Source organism: Amblyomma maculatum, chromosome 5 (genome assembly GCF_055883805.1).
Source record: "Amblyomma maculatum isolate TAMU_Amacu chromosome 5, ASM5588380v1, whole genome shotgun sequence".
Lineage (NCBI taxonomy): Eukaryota > Metazoa > Arthropoda > Arachnida > Ixodida > Ixodidae > Amblyomma > Amblyomma maculatum.
In genome coordinates, this window is record NC_139348.1 from 152,055,649 (window position 1) to 152,074,985 (window position 19,337).

Genomic DNA, 19,337 nt, shown 5'->3' on the forward strand with positions numbered 1-19,337 from the left:
TTATGACCAGTTCCCGTGACTTGATGTTTTTGTAACGCATTCAGAATATAAGGGAGTGCCGTCTTCCTTGAACTGCTTTCTATTCCTGTGTTTACACCCGCTGCATATTTTCTAATGCTGTTTTATTTCATTACTTCTGCCTACATTTATCATCGCCATGAAACATTGATAAAGTCGTTATAGTGTACAAATAGAATGAACAAAGCGCGACAGCGACTGCACCCGTGTATTTTTCCAACATTCTAGTAAACACTGTCTTTAACTCTGTATGTCGTCTACTCTCGCCTTTTCACACGTCGGGAATGCATGCACTCACAGCGGCGCTCATCACCCGGCGTATTGGGCAGGATATATGGTGTATGAGTAGGATGGCAATAATCGCTTAATGCCCTTGCTTTCGCAGTTAATAATAGTCGGCTACTCCTAGGCAAACCACGAATACCGGTTAGTTTGGCTAGCGCTTGTGAGCAGAGGCCTACGTTAAGTAAGGATTAGTATGAACCTAGTGGTCTAAGCAGACACTCGCACAGAGCACATTTTTATCCAGAAATATATTAAAATATAACACAAGTACACAACACAAATAGACAGAAAGACATCGGCACTACGCTGCCGCGTATTGATAATTTTGGTAACGATAGCAGCGGCATTGGCGGCACGCTTTTTCGAGTAGCGGTAGAGTGCAATGCTAGTGTCCTTCTGTTCATCCCTGTTGTTTTTTGTTTTTTCTTTTTGCGCGGTGGTGAAGTCAACAACATGGCAAACGCTATTCCGGTATTCCGTCCAGCATTAATATTCAGACCTTTCTTTCCTGTAAAAGAACATTCAACTAGATTCTAGCTCCGCGTTATCTTCTTCCTCTTTAAACACCAGTGAGACAGAACGTATACCATACGGTACTGTTCCGCCAAGGTTAAAGAAAAACAAATATTGGATAGCAAAACCTAAAAAGTCCCTGTTTCTACTTACTTTCGTCAGCTCCTGCTTCATCCCGTAAGACAGTTAACAAGACGGGCACAGCTTCTTCCGTTAATACCTTTAGTCTCTCGTCTAATCCGCTATGCATACAATTGTTCCTATGCTCTTCGTGGGTAATGTTCGCTCAGCTTCCCTTCCGGCCATCGATCCGTCGCTTGTTTCAGCGAGAAATATTCCACCTGGCACCGACGATCAGCGCTCTTGTACCAACCCCACCCCTACTGCCCTCCCACTTTAATCTGCTTAGCATAAGGCTTGGTCTGCCAGCACAATAAACTCTAGCTAAGCAGGGATGCTATGCCTAGTGGACGGGACACTTATCCCTTAATCCGGTAAGGTAACGGTTAAAGGCATACCAAGCACGCCTAGCGCATGCGGTGCAGGGGCCTGCAAATTTGGTTACCTTGCAGCAGCACCTGCTTCTGCAACGTCAGCTTAAAATGCTGGGAGATTTTCGGCTGACTCGGCGCAGTGCGTCACGTGTGTGTCTTGATCAAGCTACATTATGTAAACAAGATTGAAAAATTACTTCAATACAAGTATGAGCGGTCTAGGAGAAGTACTCCCTTTCTGAACTGTTTCTTTTGCCAATCTAAATAGGGTGGTAGAAAAAGATGGGTAGAATTTATTAATATTACTCTGCACCCGTAATGACCATATCGCGAAAAGGTGGCGTATATAGCATGTGCGCAGATAGTTTTCAGTTATAAAACTAAAGCATGGAGGCCAATATGATGGACAGAAATGAAGTTAACGACATGGCAGCTAGTTATAGAAAAATGATAATGGATGCATTAATAAGACGCGCAGAAAAAAAAATAAAACAGATTTATTAATAGATCAAAAGTCAGTTAGATGAAAATTAACACCCCCAATTAATCCAGCCGGAAAACATTGCCATTCCACGTAGTAGCTGCCTTGTTATTTAAGTGCCTGAGCGGGAACCTACAAAAGGATGCTATAAGCGAAGACGCCCGCGCCATTATGCATGGCTCCAGATGTCCTAATACGAAGCAGTGTCACCAATTGTTTATAGAGTAGCATTACTTGGCTCATGTGTGGCGTATACAGAGTGTCTCCGCTTTGAATGTGCAGCTTATGTTCAGTATAAAAGCCATAGGTGTTAGGTCGTTGGGCAGCCCATGTCGAGTATGTCTAATGAGCAAATCGCACTGGTTAATTATTTTCCCTGAATTAGCCAACTATGTATAAAGACTGACTGTTACGATAAAGTATGTAGACACATATCTTTGGATAGGGTATGTCGAACTCAAAAACAAAACAGAATTCTCAATCCAGTAAAATTTTCTTTAAGGGACTCAAGCTGTTTTTGTTCACACCTTGGCGCCATATTAGTTTGCTGCATTTCAAAAATTTTGCATTTCTGCTTGACATATTTGATAACTAGAAGATGTGAAGCAGAGGAGAAGGATACAGCTCTTTTCCCCTGAAATGAGCAGGCACCATAATTTTCAGTGCTATCAGGTGCATGAAACTGAGACTAGGGCACGTAATGTGGCGGGTGACTGCCTCTCCCTGCGGACAAAACGTGAAGTCTTGTGTATTGTGCAATGTCTGCGCACTCCAAGGAACCTCAGGTTAGAATTTTCTTTCACCGTCCCCAACGGCGTTCCTCGAACACGATCTTAAGTAAAGCCTAACCTGCAACAAGTGAGAAATTACTGAGAGAAAAACCAAACGACCATAACCTTCGCCATTGCCGACCTTATGGCAATAGGGCACATTTCTGAACTCTAAGTGTACATTTGCGGACGTGAACTGCGCCACCTAGAGGAAAGTAAATTATTTCTGACAAGGGGCAAAGCCATTAACACACAAGAACATCGTTGTTTCTGTTCAGCTATTCGCGACAGCTTTGCTTTTGAACGTTCGTGGCTGTAGTGCGAGTAACACTTTTGCTTGCATTTTTCATCTCTGCTTTAATTATTAAGACAATCCCAATTATTGGTCCTTACTCCTGTTTTTTTACATTTCATGTTGCCTTCTGAGAGGTTTAGAGCCTAAATTGCAGTTGAAAAAGCTTTCATACAACCTGGCACACCTGTGACCTATTCAGTTTACGATTTGGAAACACGAAGCGGCAAGTCAGAATTTTCCCGAAAATTTTCACCCAGGCCATATAACGCTCTTGCCACACACATCCGCGCACCTCGACATCCTAATGCAAACGCTCCATTTTACGGCCATTAATGCAAATGTGAGCCTTTTGAGCCACCAACTTCGCTTCATATGGTGCAGTGAATCTCGAACAAGTTCTCGAACAAGGCGCGGCAACATGCCCCTATTTGTGCTGGCAAGGGAGGGAAACATGACAGATGGAAAAAGGCGCATTGTGGAGTATATGGGCTTTTGGGGGGCACCTGGACGCTATTTGATGGCGCTTACGAGCCGGGAAGAGCTCTGCAACACGCTCCTCATCCGTTTAGCCCTGCTCTATCGCCTTTGCTGGGACCGATGCGGGCCAAGGTGATCTGCTGCAATGTTAATGCCCCTTCTGGGGCCTGTGGAAAGCGGGGCCCATCTCCAACTTTCAATTCCTTGTATTGGTTCTAGGTTGACGGTGTATGCTTTTTACCTCGTCTGGCTGCGCGAGCCGTAGTTCGCACAGTACTCACTCGACAGATACTAGCGGATTCTCGACGTAAAAAGACTCCATGTGGCCTTTAGACGTCCCTTGGGGTTGTGACGCAAAAAAAATAAACAAAACAAATAACTGAAGAGCCGTATCTGGGGTGCTTAGCACAACTTTTTTGTGCACAAAAAAATACGGCCTACAATACCATGAAGAGTAAGATAGCTTATGGTTGTAAAAAGGAGTACAAAATTCCAAGAAATTTTCGGAACAATTCGTAAGCATTTTCCGAAGGAAGAGTCGCCTTTGCAAGTTAAATTATAACAGTATTGGATGTGTGTACGAGCGCCTTCTAGCCAATCAGAAACTTAGGCAGGATGGCTGTCTGGAAGCGGAGCTTCCTCGAAGTATGATCTCCTCTAACAGTACACTTTTCCTCCCTGTAGGATTGTCTTTCAAATAACTCCGTCGCTTTCCTTCTTAGACTGAGCTGCGTCAAGCGTAAATTATTCCTTTAGTTGTTTGTTATCAAGCGTTAGTGTGCTTTCAAAAAGAAATATTGAAATTGATTGGGATTTTTTTTTGTTCCTGACTGCGTCAACACACCGATGTTTTTTGTTTCTACTTATCTCAACTACGGGCACTGAACCTAGACATCACGGGGATAATTGTAGTTTAACCCTTTTTTGCGATAGCTGTAAATCTGAAGTTTCTCAAACTACGGCTGAAAATCTCCCTCTAGCCACTCGAAGGAGCCCGGCAACATGACGCGAAAGGCCTTTCCGTGCATGTGTGGTGCTGTAAAAAAAGTTGCCGACGGTTACATCACTTTCTGATGCAACCTTTGAGCGCATCTCAACAGGTGTTTCAGCTGTTCGACAGATTGAGGTAAAGAATTTGAGCAAAACATGTATATACAATTACAGACAACTCTTAGGCAGGCGGTTCGCAGTGGCGAATGGCGGCTATGTGTTTCGGCTCGAGCGGTGCACAAATCGAGATCGGCCGCCACCGATCCGGCGTTCTTATTGCCGCCGCCCAGGGGGACATTGGAGGAGGAGCGAAGAGAGCAATTAACTTATCGGGAGGTCGCTGGAGGCAGCGCGTGGGCCCATAGAAACGTTGCGTGGCGAAGAGATAGTAGCGATTGATTGATGCCGCTGACGCAGCGAGTCAAGACAATGTGGCTCTGCGTTCTGGCTTGGGATACACGCACCGTGATCCACTGATGCAGAACCGGCCCTTCGGCAACCGGAGAGCACCATCGGCACCACATAGGGAGGGGGTACACGCAGCGGCGAACGGTTGGGACAAGAGCGCGTGCATCAACTGGAGAACATGAAGGGGGTGGAGGGTACACGCAGCGACAGGAGCGCGCGCTGCCCGGCCGATGGTGACGGCGCCAACGCGAAACGCAGGAACGTGCGCCAAACAGCTGCGCTCTAAATTTCTGAACACTGGGAATGCAAACGCCAGCACATTACTGCAAGGTCACTCAACGTAAAGGAAACGATGAGTCTAATATATTCGCTTTTTTTTCTATTAATCCCGAAATGACTGAGTATTATGCGCAACAGGAATTGCAACCAGAAAATAAAAAAAAATCACCTGTAACAAGTTAATCAGAAGAAAAATTATTGCTTGCGAAAACTTTATTCCATTTCCTATTTAACAACGCTGAACGCGTTTCTAAGTGAAACAAAACTTTCGCCATTTTTTCCTTCCTACCACTCTACAACAGGGCTAAGAAAAGTCTGTGAAGCTTTTGCAAGGCACTCCTTGTTTTGTTTGGTTTGGTTTATGGGGTTTAACGTCCCAAAGCGACTCAGGCTATGAGAGACGTCGTAGTGGAGGACTCCGGAAATTTAATGTCCATGTAAATGTTTTTACATATGTAGGCAATACTGGGTGTTTTTTTAGTGCTTTATTTCTTTACTCATATTTAGTATTTTCAACTTCCTTATAAAGCTATCAAAATACGCGCAAAACTTGCAATTCCTCGCATCAAGTAATGGTTTTTTGGTTTAGAAACCAGGTGTCATGTTATATTCTGATTGAAATACAAACACATCTAATAAGTTGAGATGCGAAGCCTTGTGGCGAAAACAATATCCTGTTTCGAGCGAGGTTGAAGTTCGACCAAAGAGCCAATGGAGAGGAGGGGAAAGGGGGGAGCGTGTGGGCTTACATAACACTGCTAATCGCTTGCGTAAACCTTACCTCCTGTTCTCATCATGGTCGGCTGGCAGGAAATAACCGCTCTGCCAAGCTCCATGGAGCGCATATATATAAAAAATACCGCATCTAGAGAGGTATCAGCAAGAATGCCGAGCTCTCACCTCTGTCGGAATAAAAGCTCATTTTAAATTCCAGGCAACGACAAGGTGATGAGCGCTATGCGAGAGTCGATTGGAAGACGACAACCTGTTCTTTGACGCAGGGATCTATGAGGGATTTCGTTCCCCGGGCGAAGTCTTAACTTCAGGCCGGACAAAGAAGGTTGTGCCTTATTTGCTCTCATCCGATACAGAGTTCTTATTTTAGTCCTTATTCTTCTTGTGCCCCTCCTCTTCTCTATCACATTCATCTCTCTGTGATGCTCTTCACCTCTGTTTATGTTATGCTCTGCCTCCCGCTATTTTTATTGTGTATTTGGTTCGAGTGCTCCAGGGGATGAGGTGCATCTCTATTGCTCTCTTTTCGCATCTTTCTGAAGGAAGGGCGCACTCATAGGTATTTTGTCGTATGACCAGCATGCATATATAGAATAGTGACGTTGATACCCCGTTATTGGTTTTCACGTTTTGGTCCTTCTTTTGGAATGCAGACAATAATTTTATTCAGCATAAAAATACCAACGTACAATGAACAGTAACTACACCGTGAAGGTTTCGTGCTTAATGACGGATGCGTGGCCTCTTGTTAGCCTGAGTAATACGTCTACAAAACGCATGTAGAGTAGTCAGCGCCCTGACAACAAACAGGCCGAGTTTAATGGGTCCTGGAATTTTTTCTTTTTGATAGTAGGTGGATTAGGAACGGTATTTACCTAGACCTTGAGCTTTTCTGGCCAATTGACACCTAACAATTTATAACTGTATGCTAGCAAGTACGTCTGAGATATAATATTGCAGCAAATTATGTCCTCAATTATGCAAATATAATGCCCTCGGGCTTTTCAGGGAAAACTAAATGAATACAATGACATGTACACAAATGGAAATTCAAATCATTTGCGACAGATGAGGACCATTAACGCTCCTGTGTCATGCCCTTAAGGGCACAACTTAAATGTTCTCCAAATTTGTTTCCATGGGAGATGTCATATATGCAGCATCAGCTGTTTCAGATTAAAGTTCATCAAGCTGGCGTTACTAATGTTCATTTAACTCGCAGTGTGAGACCAACAAACGAGGGCTTTCGGGTTTCGCCGCAGTCGACGAAATCAAAGCCGTTAACGAGTGGGCAGAATGTCATCAGCTCAAAGCCACTGTTGGACGTGGAATTAAAACATAAGAGTACTCTTGCCATTTAATTAAAAACCTCTTGACACCAAACGCAATCCGCAAGTACTGCGTCGAGATAAAATTTGCGCTGCCAGCTCTCCAGACAGATGTCTGTCAATGCCACAACGTGCGAGTGTCGGAAAGGAGAGATTTACGAAAGGTGTTGAGTGGCTTCCCTCCGGGGTTGCTTATATGATCCTTGACAAGGTCTGGAATAAAAGCTTTTTCGAAGTTTTCGTCACTGAGGCGAAAACTAGGAGATCCCTAAAACGGCTGCCGCAGAATTTCTCATCATATAGGCGGGTGATTTGTTGGCTAGTTGTTTCTCGAAAATCTCCATTCATAAGTTAAAGATCATAATGCGTCGCGCTGATGCTGAGATTCATGCCATTAACTATTGCAAGGGGCCTTTGCTTCAGCTTTCGAGAACAGACCCCGCCTTACGCAGTTTCGGAAAAGATACAGCACATGCTTCTAATGCAGTTAAAAACAGAGTAGCAGCTCATAGCATTGGCGTTCGAATGTCTACTTATTTCAAAAGTTGTATCAGCGAACTCCAGTTCTCGCAATCGCATGCTGACAGTAGGCGAGTTGTGAAGGCGCCAGTAATTTTTTCGATGTTACCGCAAGAAACCTACGAGGTGTAAATTAGTCACGTGTCTTACAATGCGGCATCTATATTGCCACACGTACCGCATCGAGAGGTTAAACCGCGCAATTTGAATTTTTTAGGGCAGGGTTGAGGTGGTGAAGGATGGCTGTTCCTGGCCCTGAGGGGCTGGGACGGTAAATCAACGCCGCTTGCGGCGGGAGCTAGCGAGCCACTGAATTTTTATCGGTTGTAGGCCGTCATTGCACCGCCACCGCTGAAGTGGTGGACGACGGCTGTTTCGGAGCGCGTCTCTCTCCTTCTTTTTCGTTCTTCTCTACTTCCTCTCTTCTCTCGGCACGCACGAAACCGGAAGTAGAGCCGAAAAAAGGGCATAGGAAGGGATTGACGCGCAATTTGAAAGTAGCAAAGACTAAAATGGGTAAACAAGTCGCGTTCTTGATGCTGTTATTTCCTTACTTGTCCTTTGCAGTTGCATAGCTCTTGGCATCGGCGCCACCATAGTAGTTCTTACTTCAAGCCTCTTGTTTCTTGTGACCTCTCAAATATCCTGTACAGACCAATCATCTAAACCCTAGTGAAAAAAGCCGTATGAGTCGCAATAACCTCATACAGATTTCTCATACTAAACTCATACAAATGTCATACAATCTCGTATATTTCTGATTTTGAATGAGATTTGTAGAGATGGTATGAGATTTTTACGAGTTTCGTATCAGTTCAGTCTAAGAATGAATATGAGGTTATTGTGATTCATAGGGTATTTTTCAATAGAGAGTTGCTTGCGCTACCTTTATGCATGGCAGGAAATGTAACTTGCCTTACTCCTGGAATGAAACCCTTTTTGTGCCTATTTTTTTCATTTGCAAGCCTTGCAAATGCTCCAAGGAGCCTCGACATCAATAACTTTTCCTGTCTCAACAGATATTACTGACATACACCCGTTTAAGAAAGAATGTCCACGTTTCTGCCATTTTACATCGCCTGACACACCCCACTCATCGCTCTCCACAACACGATGTACAGTCGTGAGCAAAAGTGGTATACGCAACACTCAGCCGGTGGCGGAGCTTGAGAAAACTGCATGTCATTTTTATATAGCAACAACTATCCATGCAGGAGAAAATAGTGGCAGTGCCTCATTTTGTTCACGTGCGTGTGCCGATGTCGCTGTCCCTTACGCTCTCACTAGATGGTATTTCGACGCAGTTTTGCTGAGCTCTGTCAAAGGTCGAGTGTTGTATACCACTTTTGCTCACGACTGTACTTCTGCAGCAGCACTGACTATCGACTCCGACTTTACTGTTCCAGCTACTGCTGTGAGTCACGACGATATCTTGTCTTGGGCGGAATGTCGCAAAGGGGAAGACATGTTCATCAACTCGTAGAATGTTGACGCACCTGCACGGCCTTTTGCTAAATGGCGCATTGCGCACATCAGTCGGACATTGTTCTCATTTGCGCGCACCATTTTTTTCTTTCAATGTATCACACCACTGCACAGATAGAGCATACCCTTTGGTGAGTGCGTTCCTCGACCAATAGTGCTGTAATCATGCATTCAAGGCAGGCCAGCACAAAAAAAAGAATATCGATGTCAACGATTCTGTTCTCTTGTAGTATAGAAGCTGGTAGCAGTGGTTCATACGTTTTTGCGATGTTCCCAAGCTTCTTCGCACTAGCGGAACAAGCGTTTGGTGGCTGAGAAGACGGACGCGGTGTAGTGTGCCGACTCCTAGCAAAATTTCGTCTCCGCAATTTTTGAGCCCGTAACTGGGACATGATAGATGAAATACTGTCTGATTGCTCTGAATGCTGTATCACAGCACATGTTAAAGGTGCAAAACGGGGTTTTGTCACTTAAACAGCGTGTAAATAAGGCACAGACGAAAGTAAACAACAAACGTTCTTCGAGCATCAGTCATCCCCCTAGTGGCCCCTTCAAAGAATTGTCAAGAAACTATACATTGATAACTAAACATAATACTGGTTAAATATGCGCGCATAAAAATTACGGGATATATTGAACAATAATCATACATAAGGAACATAAGCAGTTTCAGAGCCGGTGAAATTTACTTTCGGTTTCAGAATACCAGGACAGGCGTTTAAAATCTGGCGGTAGCTCTCACAATAACCATGATAGTACCATAATTTGGTGTAGCGTGTATCTCAATGTTTGCAGATATTTAAAACGTAAAAAACAAGAATGAAACTTTTGCGAAAGAATTTACTTTTGAGTATGAGAGGTTAGAAACAAGCCGCTCATATACTTTCTGCATGTTATTAGTCTAGCAAAGCCTAGGCGATCAAACGTTTCTGAGCTGTACACTGCGACGTCCCTCATAGCTCCAGTTTCTTTTGTAAAATAAACACTACTATCTGCGAAGTCTTCCTTTCATTTTGGACTGTTCTTCATCCCATCCTTCGCATTGCTAAGACGTATGCACGTGTATTATTGTGTGAAAATGTTTAGTTATGTAAAGCGATTTGTACTATTTCCTTCTGTAATTTTAGGTTTTGACCTCTCCAATCAGAAGACTCGCCCCAAAACGATCGCCGGTCCGGCGTGAATTGATCGTAAAGCGACCGCAGCGCCCCTGTGAGGTCATTGAGATAATACAAAGGCAAAACTTTTAAAATACTACTAACCCTCTTTTCTGCAATGCAACAGGAAATTAAATTGCGTTTGCGTTTTTTAAACACATCTTTGTACACATGGAACGCCACAGCGTTTGCAGACGTATCTTAAGCAGGCAGGTAGCAGACGACACGTTTGAGTCGCGTCTGCAACCTCCCTGCTTCAGACGCGTCAGAAGACGTGGTGGCTTTCATATGCGTACAAAAAGTGTGTTAACAATGCAAACTCATTTTTATTTTTGTTGCATTGCTGAAAGAAGAGAGTTAGTAGTATTTAAAAATTTCCGCCTGTGTATTACCTCGATGGCCTCACCCATCTACGCAAGAGAGAGGGGCGCTGTGGTCACTTTGCGATCAACTCACGCGACGATTGTTTGGTTCCACTTCGCAGTGCGGCGCGCCACCACAGTTTTCCAAGTGTCTATATCTAAAAACGTTGGTTTAGAATAAAAATCAAAGCCTTTTATGATGGACGATGTAACTGGCATAATTAATGTCAAAACGTAGTAGTTTGAACCCAGCGGCAGAGATTGCACAGGTAATCAGAAATATTTGGTGTGTTACAGCATAACTTATTGGTGATATTGTAGTTTAAGACCAGTTACCACGGCAGTGATAGATGAATGTCAAATATTTTTGAGCCCTATAATGTCTCTGCGCCTTAAACCTAGGTGATTGTGTCCAAATACTGACTCTGTTTCAATATTGCGCTTTACGTTTTTAAGGAGACAGATTAAGGGACAGTAGTCTTTTTTTAAGCAAAATAGCAATACGGGATGAGCCGTGTAGAGGGTGAAAGCCAGTCACCTCTTGGTATGCGCTTCTACCCCAGCATGCAGCAAGATCCTACATCTCGAAGCCATTGTCCGATGGCAATTTGAAACAGTTCGAAAAATGGTTGGTTGGTGGTGGGGGTAAAAACTTTAACTTCCAACAGATACAGGGTAGGCGTCAACCTACCCGCCTACACGACGGCCTGGAGCCCTTGGATCCGGGCGGCGTGTTCGGCCAGTCGGATTACACCTAGCTTAGTCTCAGGGTGTGAGCTCAACAGTAGAGCCTCCCAAAATTTTTCCGTTTTTGTGTGTTCATTTATATTTTTTTATTTCTGGATACGTCCATATCATATGTACCAGATCCGCCTTATCCTATCATAGTTTGCACCTATCTGAGAATTGCTCCCGGTACCACTGACTTAAAGTAGCTGGGTTCGGAAAATTCCTTGTTTGTAAGCGCCTCCAAATGTTTTCTTCAATCTTATTTAGTGTCCTATGTGCCGGTGAGTATTCTAACTTGTTTAATCGATAGTGCTCTGTAATCTCTTTGTAGCTGCCTAGCCTGTCCTTGCTAAGAGTGTACTGAGGATCAGAGCCTACCCGGAAGGTGAGACCGCGGGCAAGCTTATGAGCTCCCTCATTTCCCTGAAGCTGTGAGTGGGCTGGTGCCCATATTAGCCGGATTATTCTATCATCCTGACATGTTCTGAGTATCCTTTTTGCCTGTGGAGAGAACCTTCCCTTGAGAAAGTTGCATATTGTGTTTTTGGAATCACTACAGTTGGTTTGTGGGGTTTAACGTCCCAAAGCAGCTCAGGCTATGAGAGACGCAGTAGTGGAGGACTCCGGAAATTTCGGCTGCCTGGGGTTTTTTAACGTGCACTGACATCGCACAGCACGCGGGCGCCTTGCTTTTCGCCTCCATCGAAAAGCGGCCGCCGAGTTCCAAAAATGGATTCATCGCTGGCTCGAAGCCGGCATCAGCATCGCAAACTCATGCGCGTGGAAGAAATGCAGGCCGTATGTTTCGACGCATGTCTTTATGAGCTATAAATCTCTATATTTTAAGATCGCACCATGAAGTACAGAAAACCATGAACGCGACGAGCGGAACCGGAAGAAGGAGGAGGGTAGAAGGTATGTTCGCCGACAGCCAGTAGCAGACTAGTGGGGGTATAGCCCCACGAAGTGGTCACGAGAGCATGTCGCTTGGCTGCTTCTAAGGCTCTCATAAAGACCCGGATACTTAAGTTCGAGTCTAAGCTAAGCAATATGGCCTGCCACTAGTCTACATCCTGGAACCGCAAATTTTCAGGACGGGTGTCTTGAGGGCAGGCCGAGAGTAAGTGTGATAGAGCAGCTTGATGGCCACAGAGTTTACAGAAAGAAGGATGGACCTAAGGATATATATTGCCGTTTTACGGAAAATGCATGGAGTTACCTCCTCGCAACCTCTTAGGTTTTGGAAATGAAAATATGAGCGGGGGAAAGAGAAGTCTACCTAAGCGGTAGTGCGTGATGATACCATGAAACCTAACCATACGATATCTCGCCATCCGCACAACGGGCGACGCTACAGTCAGTCGCGGAAACCTCCGGCATGATGGTGGGCCACTTCATTCTTTAACGTGCACTGACATCGCAGAGCACATGGGCGCCTTGCGAAAAGCAAAGCGCCCGTGTGCTGTGCGATGTCAGTGCACGTCAAAGAACCCCAGGTGGTCGAAATTTCCGGAGTCCTCCACTACGGCGTCTCTCATAGCCTGAGTTGCTTTGGGACGTTAAACCCCACAAACCAACCAACTTCGTTACCTGGATGAGCGCGCAGAACCCAGAATGGGCAAAGTTGGAGATCGGTGGAGTAGAGGAGAGCTAGGGTAGCAGGGCAGACCAAGCCTTTATTGAAATTACGAATTCCTATGTAGTGTCTGAAGATTGGTTATACAAAGGCGGACATTGTTCTCCTAAAACATGCAGGAACGCCCGTGCTGCTTGTATGAAGCGGGGATTTATACTTGTACATATTATGCGGCTTATGAGGGCAGATCACGACTGTATGAGAATGAATATTTGCGAGAACATAGTGGCAAAATGAAGGAGATACGTCTAACCACGTAGCAAAGTGAGGATAGTGGAAAGAGGAAGCTCTAGGGTAATTTCGCTCACAGTACCAACAACGCGATATTTTCTGTGTGATGGGCAATTTACTCCAACACGTTGAGAACTATATTTGGCCGGTAGAGTCCCGTTTCGGTGTCGATCAAGATCACCTCCATATTTATTTGCGCAAATATGCATTGAAATAATTTGATACATATTAATTTCTTCCATTTGGTCTGGGCCACAAAATGAAGGACAAATCAAAATATTGTTCTAAAGCCGAAAACAAAAGCTGTAAGAAATATTACTGCGGTTGCCTGTACGTATGGCTCACGTACACTGAATGCTTTTTGCTGGAAAACAAACTTGTTACACAAATTTACTTCTAGAGCACTACTTATTGCACAACCTGAAAGTCCCTCCTCCCACGGATGTTCAGTTAATAACGAGCGTTGCCACACTCTAGCTTGAAAGGAAAATCTTGCTTGCTGCACTAATGGACTGATAATGCTCGGTACGCGAGCTGCTATATATACAAGATAGGCGCATCACTTTTTATTAAGCATGCGTTATTAATTATAACTGCGATAAAAATGATTTTATACAGCTTGCTCTCTAAGGCATCAGTCTAAAACTTTTTTAGTTAAGAAAGATTATTACGCACCCTAGAATTCTCGAGACGTGTAATATTACGCCGCCTGTGCATTTCTAGTTTTGCACAAACTTTCTCTTTCAGCATGGCAAAATGCTTCTACATCTGTAATAATATTGTAGTCATAAGAAATGCGTTGTGAAATTTTTTTGTGGCCTTTATTTTCTTTCCGCGCTAGATGCTCTGCCGCCTATATAAAATGTAACTTAGTATATAGGGCAACAGACTTTCCAAGGTATGTCTTTCTAGCTTTTAGTTGGTTGGTTTATGGGGTTTAACGTCACTGTCGTCCTCCTTCGTCTCTCTGTACGCGAAGCACAAGTCGCGTGCCAAATTGACGAGCACCTCGAATAGTTTCAAAAAAAAAGAGATGAAAGATGAACTCAAAGAACCCAATTTTACCGCATGGATACAAGCGATATTGTGCTGGTAAAAGCAAAAGCCGAAAATTTTTACATGGCATATACTCAGGCTCCTAAGGTAGTCAGTTGTCTCGGCTGGCTGCTTCACAACCGAGAGAATAACTAAATTGGAATTCAACAGTTATACCGACAATAGAATAAAATGTTTTCGCCCAACCGTTATTCGCTCTGGTGCTCTGGTAATATTTTTTTTACTTTACTGAAGAGCAACAAATGTGGGCCTCTCTATGCAACGCAGCGTTAAAAATTTGGCAGACTTTCCCACTGAAAGATCTCCAAGGACAGTTGCCCATTGTGCCACGAAGCAATAAGTATCATAAAAATATAAAAAGAAAACGCTGGAACTGAAACATGCCTCCATTAAGCGTCTTTTGATATTAGCGCCACCAATTACAATTAACCTACTTGATTTGAGATATTTATTAAAACCCTTTGCTTACACAGGTCCGGAAAACCAAGAAGAAGCCGAATTTAATACCACTATAGTTCCAGTAGTCAATGATAAAGTTACAGACAACAAAAAAAAAAGAAGGAAACTCATTGAAGGGGAAATGTCTAAGAGAATAAATACATTTCCCCTTTTTTTTCGACCCTTTTTTAAATCTTATATTAATATTTTGCAGTGCGTCGTTCAAGACACTGTTATTTCTGCCGTACAAACCAACTCAAGTGGAGCTTTAAGACTCACCACAATACCTAAAGAAACAGGTAGGCTTGCACCATTCCAGGTACAAACATAAAAAGCCTTGCCACTTAGATCTCAACAAACATATCCTCATCTCTAAGCCCACTTTGAAGGCAACAACAATGCCTTCAATGAAGTCAGTATTAATTATTTCACGATACTTTTTATTGGTCATGAATGAGAAGTAAGTGATGTATTGTATATATAAGAGAAATGCGCAACAACTTAAACAGGACACAGGAAGAAACACACACAACAGTTCACGAGCGCAACTACCAACTGTTTAATAGGGTGAATCAACAACAGCATATATACAGACACGCAGAGCATGCGTAAAAGTAGAGCAGGCACACACATCACAAACGCCGCAATTTTACACAATCTATGATGCTGAAGTTTCCTATCTTGATTCGTTTGTGTAAAATTGCGGTGTTTGTGATGTGTGTGCCTGCTCTACTTTTACGCATGCTCTGCCTGTCTGTATATAGATTCACCCTATTCTCTTATATACTATGCAGAACCAACTAGCCCGACAACACGCTCTTCTGAAGTCATGTATTGTTCAGCTAAGTCACTTTCTTCTCTATAAAGCATAGTGCCATATTTATGGCACTAGTGAAGCGCTAGGGTTTTTTAGAAATACAGCGCTGTGAAAATTACTTAATTGTGACTGTATGGGTTTAACTCAGAGTTAAAAGGATACATTGTTTTTTTACATAATTAAAAACACATTTGCTCAAGAGCGAATGTAAAAGAGTTACAGTCAGAATGTCTAAAGGTGTGCTTGTTGCCATTGTACTTATCATTATCATGCACATTGCATCGAGTAGGGTAGGTATGAATACTCTGGGTAGATTTGAAAACGTATTGTAATTGTTCTTCTTGGGTATTTGTTGATCGTTCCTATAACCGGGGTGAGAACATGGTTTTTGTATTGATGTAGGCCTACATCTTTTAGTACATTGTTCAAGCATCTATAGAATTTTTCAAGCTACAGCGAGCATCCCCTGCTGACACTTCAGAGTACTTTTTTTCAGTAGAGACCTGACTGCTTTATATTCGTGTCTTTCGAACATAGTCACAGCTTCAGCTGTATAACACTTAGGAGAAAATGAATTGAAACTTCGGGCGCGGGCGTAAATTGACCCTTCTTCAAGATGTATTTCGCCAGTTAAGCCTGAGCCCAAAGCAGGGAATAATACTTTATATCTTGTTTTTATATCGACAGTCTCAGCACATGTTGTTTCCCTTTATCGTCGTCTTTTTGTGCTCATAATAGCGTAAGATATATTGCCGAACCTTCGTTTCTCTGCAGAGATCAATTAAGACCGATGTTTTCTTTCCTCCCGTTAACCTCTGACCTTCACGTTAATATGGGTGCATGTCCGTTAATTTTGATCTGGGTTCCAGCAACTGCTAAGAGAAGATTATCGTTTCTACGGCTGTCATTACGATTATAGGGGAACAGGGGATCGCACAGCATATAGGCATATAGGCATATGGGACTTAATATGATCGAAACTAATCCGAAGTCCTCCAGAGAGGCGTCCCTAGTAACAAATGTGAACCTTTGATTTACAAAGACGCACATATCGCCACTATAATGCTTTCGTAAGCTTGAGGTAGCCGTTGCTGCAGATGGTAGTTTTTGGTTTTTAATATTCAACCCACCGTTGCGTGCAACTCTTTTCTACAACATTTAAAAGCCTTTATCATCAGTATCCAAAGAAAGCGGACAATTTATTATTTTATTGCTTACCTAAATATGACTTGCGTTGACGCAATATGGTTGAGATAGTCTCCAGAGAGTGCAAATTATATTGTTATGTTTATTTTCACTGTATGCAAATGAAATGCCCGAATTTTAAGGAGTGCGACAAATTGGATGGACTGCGCATAGAAGCGCATTGAGAGGAGCATGTGGGATGTACAGGTCTTTCACAACACATTTATGTCTTTGTCCGCAATATTTGGCTGTATTAGGAGAATGTAAAAAAAAACTCGATAATACTGTAAGGCATTTTACACTTAAAATGAAAAGAAACTAAGAGAATTTACAAGAATATTAATGACAAGTGAAAACGCGAGAAAAATAACAGTGCTCTTTCGTGTATTTTCTCTGCTATGTGAATGCTCTTTTCATAACTTTGCCGTATGTTTCAAGCTTTTGGTTGTCTAGCATTACGTGAAACTGTTCCCTGCCGTATGGCTCTCGTTTACACCAGTTAAGATCTAATAAGCATGTTTTTGCTTCAGTCGACCGACAGCCGCTATAGTTCAAGCAAAATAAGTGTTGCAAGTGCTGCAGTTGATTTCGGTGGAGGCGGGCAGGAAAATGTATCCATTTGTTGCGCCGCCAAGGGACTCACAAGAGACGTCGGCGTGGTTTGTCCCGTCTTCCGCATCACCACACTCAAGTGATGCGTACAAAGAGATACCCGTCCTGAGTGGATAGAAATCTTACTTATAGACCAAATCTCTTGGCCGGCAAATAGAAGGTGGGCGTTGCAAGAACACTATAGCTTGGGTGACAGAGAAAACATTCCAAGAACAGCGGAGTGGAATGCATTCTGAATAGAAGCAACATGTTTCGTTACTGCATCGCTCACTCGGCCCTTTATAAAGCGTCGTGCCAGCGACATAGCACGACTGGTAACAGCAGACAAGGGTACATCTGTACAAATTAATTCGCTGGTTGTACTCCTCGTCATCTAGGTCTTTCTTTCTTCCATCCCTGTGTACCCCTCTAGTTCACCCACTCACCTAACTCGGTCTCTTGGTCTCTCGATGTCCCACTTTTTTAGCCACCAAAAGATCGTGGAACGACAACACGAGTTGCGTCATTACAGCGGCTGTTGACATAACATGTTTGAATTTAAAACCTGCAGAACGAGCTTTGGTTCTTGCATAAGCCGCCTTCGTTCTGCGTTTAAAAGGCAAAGTAGCTAGATACCCCTCCTTGATGCCTTCAATCTGTTCACTAGCATCCAAATTCCAGTAATTGTGCAAAAAAAGACCTTTCTTTCGAAGTCTTTAGCGCTTAGAAATTGCTACAAAACAGGACTTTCACTCGACAGGAAACGTCAAATCAAGGAAAGAACAGTGTCTTGGCACTGACTTTGAAAGGTCGACTTTAACAACCTCTACAGCACAAAGGACCACGCTGGTATTTGTTTATTGCTTCACGAGGGGGCCATAAAAATTCCATGGATATTTCATGATTTTCAACTTGCCACTCGTTATTTCTCGTCATTTTATTGATAAGAAGAAAGGCATAAAATTATAACGGTCCATACTCTCTAAAATTCTGGTGGGAAAAGGCAACTAACGTGAAAAGCTGAGCAATTGCTGGAAGCGTAGGGACCCGGAAGTCATCAAGATTGTGCGCACAGCAGGCGTTGGATATCGAAACGTAGGTCGCCCTTCGTTGCAGCCGTGATAGGATACGACAGCGACTCCAGAATCTTAATGGGCTATTGTACCTTCAGCCGGCAACGGTACGACGCGGCGATCGGCCGGATCGGATGGCGCAAGTAGAGAAACTAGTTTTTAGGTGTCATTTTTATAGCACGCCATAAGCAGTATAGTTATTATATACAATGGAGGGATTTTATTGGAACATGAAGGTTACGTGCGTATTTGCGGTGAAAAACAATTGAAAATGAAATTGTCTTGGTGTACGGGTGGCCTACCACTACAGGAAAATATCTGCCGTTCTTTACCGTTGTCTGCACCACTGAGACTGTGCTGACGACGTAGTCAAACTAGAAGCGGAGACAATCTTTTTATTTCGTTATTTCTAGTGTAATAGGCAACGGAAAAATTTTTTTCAAGAAAATTCACTTATTTCAATTGTGATGAAGTAAATTATAGAGGTATTTTGACTTCAATACCGAAAATAAATAAATTCCACTCAATATATCTACCTATACTATTTTGCGGAAGGTCACTGGATGCGCACTAATACAAAAGGAGCAATATAACAAAATACGTTGCGGACAACTATGAAAGCAAATGGTGCGAAAAGAGCAAAGCAAGAAATAGGAGGTGTATCACGTTGTTTACATTCAATTCTCCTGAGGCGTCGTGCCCAGAAAAATCAAACTTCAGCACTTGTGATTGAAATCGTAGAAGGTTCTAAAGCTTCCTCGATCAAGCGCTCTGTTTCTCTTATACTCTTTTTAGTACAGAACAACGGCGGCCGTCAGCGCCAACAACGAAGCGTCATTAGCGTACACTGGAGGCAAATAAAGCGGTTTCTTTATTGGTTGGCTTAAATAAATAAGGAAATTTGACGAACAGAATAGTCCATGCTACGGAGGAATGTCCCTGGGCTGAAGTTACAAAAGATGAGTCAGTGTAGATTGGACGAAAG